Source organism: Centruroides sculpturatus, unplaced genomic scaffold, assembly GCF_000671375.1.
Source record: "Centruroides sculpturatus isolate CEXI.00-Female unplaced genomic scaffold, Cexi_2.0 scaffold607, whole genome shotgun sequence".
Lineage (NCBI taxonomy): Eukaryota > Metazoa > Arthropoda > Arachnida > Scorpiones > Buthidae > Centruroides > Centruroides sculpturatus.
The window spans coordinates 294,858-302,934 of NW_019384856.1; the positions used below are offsets into that span (position 1 = coordinate 294,858).

Here is an 8,077-nt window from a genome sequence, read left to right on the forward strand (position 1 = left end):
TACATATTAATGAATAAATTACATTGAGGCATCAGTAAAAAATTTACTTTGTTAATAATAAAATAATTGAAAGATCTCATTTATTTATCCAAACAATTTATTAGTTTTGTTATCTGTTAAAACTAATTTTTAATGTTTATTAATTTGCAATATATGAGGGTTACTCTGAAAGTTTTGCAATACAAGAAAATCATCCATGATGAATTAAACTGTTTATTTTTTTTTTAATAATAAACTTTATATGACACATCATGTATAAACAAATTTCATCAATCTTCCCTAATGTAAGTGAGACAGGCCCTGTTTCTAATAGTAACAGTGGAATTTTCTAGAGAAGCATTTTGTGCAATGATTTATTATGATTCTTGTGTTGGACTGAATGACAAGGACTGTTATGAGAGATTGAAATTGGCTTTAGGAAATGATGCTCCATCCTTTACTACTGTGTTCAGGTGGTGTAAAGAATTTGAGGGGTCATACTTCTTTCCAAAATAAATCATGTGAAAGATGACCACAAACAGCAGTGACTCCTGAAAATGTTATTGTTGCCCAACATATAATTGCAGAAGACCAAAGATGTACTATGAAATGATACAGGAGAGACTACAGATTGGAGCCATACAATTGCAGACATTCTGCATAAGGAGTTACAGTTAAAAAAAAGTAATGTCACAATGAATACCTCATCAGTTGACAGATTTTCAAAAGTCAGAGCATGTCAGGATTGCTAAGAAAACTCTGGAAATGTTTAACCAAGGTGAACAACAGATTATTTTCAAGATTATCACAGGTGATGAGACAACCATTTTATGATGGTTCCACACATCAAGAAAGCCAAGTTTGGATCCATAAAGATGATCCAATTGCAACAGGCATGAAAAGACAGAGGGCAATAAAAAGTCATGTTTACTGTTTTTTTCTGTAGCACTGGTTTGGTGAAAGCAACTAAGCTTGAAGAACAGAAGACAGTAATAGCTAATTGATACACTATAGTTTCTTTAATTAATTAATTAATTAATTAAATTGCCTCAATGTCCTTTTTTTTTCTTCTTATTAATATGTAAATTTTCGAATATAAATTTATATCTTCTATTATCAGGACTTATTATACTGGTTTTACAGATAATATTACAAAGATGAACAGAAAACAATTTTTATTTTTATTTTATTTCGTATACCTGGTATACGAAATAAAATAAAAATAAAAATTGTTTTCTGTTCATCTTTGTAATATTATCTGTAAAACCAGTATAATAAGTCCTGATAATAGAAGATACGAATTTATAGTAAAAAATTTACACTATAGTTTCTCTTTCTAGAATTTTGGAGTCACTGAAAATTTGAGGTCTAATTTTGCATCATGATAATGCTTTGTTGCACACTGCCAACAGACTGTTGATTTTCTTCAAGCTAAATAATGTCAGAATCATTGAACATCCACCTTACCAGATTTGGCAATGTGTAACTTCTGGCTATTTTTTAATCTCAAAAAACATTTGAGGAGTTGCAAATTTAACACAGAGGATGAAACCATAGCTTCCATAACAGAGTATTTTGATAGCATTGAAGAAAACGAGTGGTGCCATGCTTTTGATCTTTGGAAGCAATGATTACATAAGTGCATTTTGGCCAGAGGAGAGTATTTGAACATAAATAAAAAATATTTTGTTTCGGGCCTTATAGTATTCCTGTATTGCAAAACTTTCAGTTACCCTGTATAACAAAAATGAACAAGAACATCAAATTTGAAGCTTATAAATTAGTTAGCAGATAAAAACTTCATGATTCTACAATTTATATGTTATTTACTCAACAGTTAAAAATAAAAAGTGATTTTAAAAATTGTCAATTTTTTTAATGTAACTTTCTATACTGTAAAATTCTACAAAAGTCAAATTTAACCTTTTGTCAGGCACAGTCTGTATTTTAAAACAATCAGGTGCAACCCATCCTGGAGACGGACAGTTTTTGCTTCCAGATTGAATAATATTTACCATTGTTTTCTTCATTATCATATGTTATAATTATTTATTTGAAAAAAAATAATATATACATAAAAAATCAATACAAATTACTAAGGAAAATAGGGAGGAAATAATATAACATATCACTACTCTAAGCACTATTTGAAGCAGGCATTGAGATTTACTTTCATGATCATTTACTAAAATTTTTTCTGCACTTAGGTTGCTTTCACTTCCATCTTGTACAGTAGTTTTTGCATTTCACTTCTCCTCTTCTGAATGATATTGAAGAATGCAATAGTCAGATGAATCTATAAAAATGTCATACTTGCAATTAAAAGCATAAAAGTTGTACAAATCAATGAACCAATCTTTTCCTATGGTAAAAAATGTAAAAACACAAACATAATATAATAGTTGTAACTTATAATCTATCAATTATTTATAATACAAAATAAATGTTTGCTTTTGTTCAAAAATAAATATTATTAAAATTCTTAATGTTTACTAATGAAAGTAAGGTAAGAAAGATAAAAATAGCAGAAAAAAATGAAAGAATTACTTTTTCCACACATACACCATAACATAAGCAGGTACAATACATAATGAGGACAAGTTATATGTATTTCTTCTGAAAAAAGCAACTGTTTTTCAAAACCAAAACACTCCTTACTCCTGTATTGTTTAGTGTACTCATTGCTTCAAAACTACACCTCCTCTTCAGGATGATTGCATGCTTTTGGAATCAGTAGTGTGTACATAAGGAAAAAAATATTGTCCTGAGGACAGGGTCACATTGTACAAAATGTTAATGAGAGGAGTTCATGGATGATAATGCTTGAATTATGATTAATCTAGAAATATTCACTGATTAAATTTTTTATAAGTATTAATATAGCTATTTTTCTATATGAAAATATTATACATAGTGCTTTTGTGCTAAGAAAGCATTCTCATAATCTGTAGCTGTATAAAAAATTTATTAGATATTTTACTTCATGGTTTAAATTAGTGTCATAATATTTTATTTGTTGACTATAATTTGTCTTATCAAGTGAAGTCTATTAATATACTTTCATATCTGAATGAGTACTAATTTGAATTAATTTTTTGAATAATTCTGTTGTTAAGTTTATATTTTAATGAAAATAAATTTTACAGGGTGCCCCCCAATGAAACTGTCACACTTGTCTTAAGCAATAAAACACAAACAATTTTTTATTTTTAATCTATACTAATATTATAAAGAGGTAATGTTTGTAAGTTTGTTTGCAGCAGGTAATCTCTGAAACTACTCATCCGATTTCAAAAATTCTTTCACCAATATTTAGAATGGAACTTCAGGGTGGACATAGGCTGTATATAGGCTGTATATTATTTCATTAAACATTCATATAAATTAAAAGATATCATCTAGGGTTAAGGCTTTTATGTCCAACAGATGGCGCTACGAGTACGACGCCCTAAGTTTGCTTTTCTGTGAGGCATTATGCTTTTCTGTGAAAATGAACTAAAGCAGATCATCTTCTATCTATCTATATAAATAAAAATGTAATGTTCGTTTGCTCCTACCGATTCCTTTGAAATTTTCACACAACACTGCATTCAAATACGCACGTGTTTTTATATAATATACATGTCGAAATCCCCCCGGGAGATGGACAGGATTAAGGCTTACCGTAAAGTACTCTGCTTCTATTTATACTATTTTAGATGCGGTTTTTTTGCGTTTTTGATTGCGTTTTAATAGGGTATGTCAATAGAATATACACTACAAAGAGATTTTTCGATATTCCCCCGCGGGGGAGAGGTTCAGGATTAAGGCTTACCGTGAAGAACTTGGCTTCTATTATACTATTTCAGATGTGGTTTTTTGTGTTTTTGATTGCGTTTTAATAGGGTACGTCAAGAAAATGTACAATAAGGGATTTTTCGAAAAATTCCTCCTCCCACGGGGGAATTGTTATACATTTATAATAGATACATTTTGAACCACAACAATGCGTGGCGGGGTATGCTAGTCAAACATAAAGGGGAGTCGCGAGTAGTAGCGCGAAGACTTGTGACGTCACAAATCAGTCTTGGTGATGCAATAAGCTATGTTTTCATTTCAAAAAATTATAAAATATTCAATGTTTATTTTCTAAAAAACACTCATTAAAGTTCTTTAAATAACATTTAAAACTCTAAATAAGTAAATAAGAAAAAGATTTACTCTTATAAAGTTAAATTCTGATTATATTCTAGCTGGAAAACAGAATCAAAATAACATATAGTCTTGTGATAAATATCTCAAAGGTTTTGTGAAATTCTTTTCTAATCCTCCCCGAATATCTTGAGGTTTTCGTTTAATAACTTTTGGTTTTTATCATGTCTTTTATGTAACCCCATTCACTATTATTAATTAAAATGTTTATAGGTACTGTATAGATGATTTCAAACCGTTTACAGATAATTTTGTTTTAACCGTCGCGACGGTTTAAAGAAAATTAGCGATTTGAAATCATCTGTACCTATCCAAACGAAAATACGATGAAGATAGGACAATTACAAATCTCTAAGACACTGTAACACATTACAAAATAAGAATCCAGGAAAAAGTAATTGCACATTATTACAAAATGAACAGCAGTTTAAATTTTTATATTTATGTTAAAAATTATAAACTAAGTACAAGTAAGTTTCCAAAAAATCTGTTAATGTTAAATTGTAAAAAAGGGTTTTGTGAAATTAATTCCGTATATGTTTGATAATTACAATTTAAACTATCTTCTGTTATCAAGGTTTCAGAATGATAACATAGAGGAATTACAGTATTTGGATGTTAGGCCAAGACTCCACTAGCGTAAAAACGTGTGTAAAAACTTTTAATCACGCAATCTGTTTGCGTCTGGATTGCGATGGAGGTCCAGCTAGCTAGCGAAGTTTTTACGGCAATGATACTATCGAAGTTATAAAGACAATGATTATATTCTACGAGTTTTTTCTGTACTATAATTACAAATGTAGTAAAAATAATATCTTTTCTTTCATATATTAACTTTTATTATCGTACTAGCTGCAAGGACCCACTTTGATGGGTTTTTATTTGTATGTAATATAGTTTTTTTTATATATAATAGACTGTTTTTCTAAGTAATCTAGAATCTAGCTGCAAGGACCCGCTTTGCTGGGCAAAAAGTAACGATTGTGAAGATTAAGATAATTACATTATAGCCAATCTTACCCGTTTTCACAGAATGCAAGAATTAGGTCCCCATTTCCAGACTAATTAGAGAATTTTTACGTGAGTCTAAAAATATGTTCGATATCCCACAAAAATGCAAAAAACCGCCTGTAAATCTTGCAGGCCGCTTTATATTAACACTTCCTTTGTTACTCAACATTTCCACTATTAACACTTCTATTGTTGACACTTCCATTGTTACACATCTTCGAAGTCAACCACTTTCAACCCCATATCTCCCACACCCTTATAGCACAGAAAGCAAGAATTAGGTCCCCCATTTCCAGACTAATTAGAGAATTTTTACGTCCAGTCAAACGAACTGTTTTCAATTTGATCAATTTTCTGGAATGTTTACAATCGTTCTGTAATCGAACCAATTCGAATTGAATTCGAATACAAATTCGAATTTAGAACAGTTCAAACATTTTTAAAATCGAAATAGAAAGTCTTTGAAGTCAACCACTTTAAGCCCCCATATCTCCCGCACCCTTATAGCTATCGAGACGCAACCATCATAGTGCACGAATGGAGACTTGGGGCTACTACCACAAACACCATTCATGTGCGATGTGTAGTGTTGACTGAAAAGTGAAATATAGGGACACACACGTCCATTTTTATATGTAAATATATATATAGATTATTAATTAAGATAATATACAGTACTTATAAGTGTCGCAATGACCTAGATTTCACTGACTTCTGATTGGTGGATGGTACTGTTTTATGGCCATATTTGTGTCGAAAGTTGAACACTGCTCAACTCACTTTTACGCTGGTTTTACGACCTGCTCAGGCGTAAAATATCATGGTCACGTGATTAAAAGCTTTTACGGCCAGGGATTTTACATCAGTTTTTATGCTAGTTTTTTTATAAGACTAGAATAATAGTTTAAATTACAAAAAAAAAACATTGAGTTAAATTTGTTCTCCTTTCACCTGCACAACATTTTTCATCTTCAGAATAAATGTGCTAAACTTGGTACAAATGATATCCATTGGAATATTGTCCCAAATCTTTGTCAAATGGTCCACAAAATCCTTGATGGTATGGACATTCCTGATGTTGACTCTGTCCCCAGCATACCCAACATCTCCAAATACAGTGGGTTAATGTCTAGGGATAAAGTGGACCATTCATTTAGCATAATTAACTCTGGCATAATTTTCTCCAGCCAGGATCATGATCTAGGATATGTTCTGAAAGTGCCAAACCTGTTTCTTGTTTTTAGGAACATCTTTTACTGACTCTGCATAGATGCAGTCATTCTGGCTGTTGAATGTGTTTTGCATCTGGAACATTTTTTCATCAGAAAAATAATTAATGATTTTGTGTGCTGGGAAATTAACTTCTTGCATCTCTCCATTCTAGCCTCCTCCTGCTTCTCTGTCAGGCCTTGAACTTTTTGTTTTTTGTAAGCATGGAAGTATAGATCACTTTGATTTTGATATATGTCTTGATGATTTACTGATTCTGAGTTCACAGCCAGTCTTTCTCCTGACTGTCAGATTTTGTCTGAGCCATTCCCTTATATGCTTAATCACTTCCAGCATCCATACAGATCTGAGTTTTCTTTGTTGAGAAGGTTAGATTTCCCTGTTTCTCTATTCTGCTTCATAAGTCTCTGGATAAATTTCCAATTTAGTCCCAGACATGACAACTTATTCAAAATATCCTTGGTTTTCAGACCTTTCAGGTAAAGACCTAGCACTGCTTTATGTTTTGCTTTATTTTCATAACATAACAATCAGTTCTGCATCAACAATTAATGCATCTCACATATCATTTAAGAATTGGCTTGTTCATGTAAGGTTGATACAATCCTTATCTAACAAGTGCAACAGTTTCATTAGGACACCTTGTAGATATAATTTCATTGTGTTACTTTATTTTTATTATAATTATTTATAGAAAATTGTTTATGTTCATAATAATCTGTAGATCACATCCAAACATTCCCCAGTCTGACCTTCGCCAAGCATCAATTCATTTGCTTTTGTCAATGCTTCCTCTTCCATTACATTTCCACAATCTTCCAATAAAAGGTGAAAATATACTTTATTTTTTGAAATTATTATTTGAAATTCCATTACATAAGATAATAAATGTAAAATTTTCTTTAAATTAAAATTCATTTTAAACAGTTGATATTTTTGGTAGATTTGTCCAAACCCAGTGAGAAACCCTTAATAACTTTCCAGTCATTACGGCCAAGACTTATCAATCTGCTTATTAATGCATTACAAGTAGAATCAGATTCAACTAACACACAAATGTTATTAGGTATGTTTTCAGTTTATTTAGTTTATTTTATTTTAAAATTAAATAAAGTAGTATGCGATCTTAATAGTTAACAATAAAAAAATTCAAAATATTACAAATTTTAAAATTAAATAAAACACGAATATAAATATTCAGTCTTGTTTGTTTACCTATTGTTTTGGATACATTAAGTTCACAACTGTTATCTAATCATGAACTTCCTGGAAATGAATCAATTTCTATAAATTTAACTAAACTTTTTTAATTTAAAATTATTCAAACTTTATGTATGTTATATCTAAATAACTAAAACATACAAAAAAAATAAAAATCTATTATTTAAAACAAAAATATGTATTAAGAAATATAACCTAGAAAATTTAAGAAACTTTTTCTATTTTAATTTTCAATAAAAGTTTAAGCTTAAGCTTAATTACTTTATTTAAAAATGATTAAAATTTAGCTTTTTTGTGGAAAATTATTATATATATATATATATATATATAAGTATAAGTATGCATTATTTATGAATAGAAAGACATTTTTTACCATTTTATTTAGATATTTTATACTGCGACATTCACAAGTTACAATCACTACAGAGAGAGTTAGAAATTAATT

At 29.9% G+C, this 8,077-nt stretch overlaps 1 pseudogene; it reads left to right on the forward strand.

Annotated features, from left to right (window-relative positions):
* Positions 1 to 207: 207 nt before the first annotated feature.
* Positions 208 to 2,858, forward strand: LOC111630567 (annotated as a pseudogene).
* Positions 2,859 to 8,077: the final 5,219 nt, after the last annotated feature.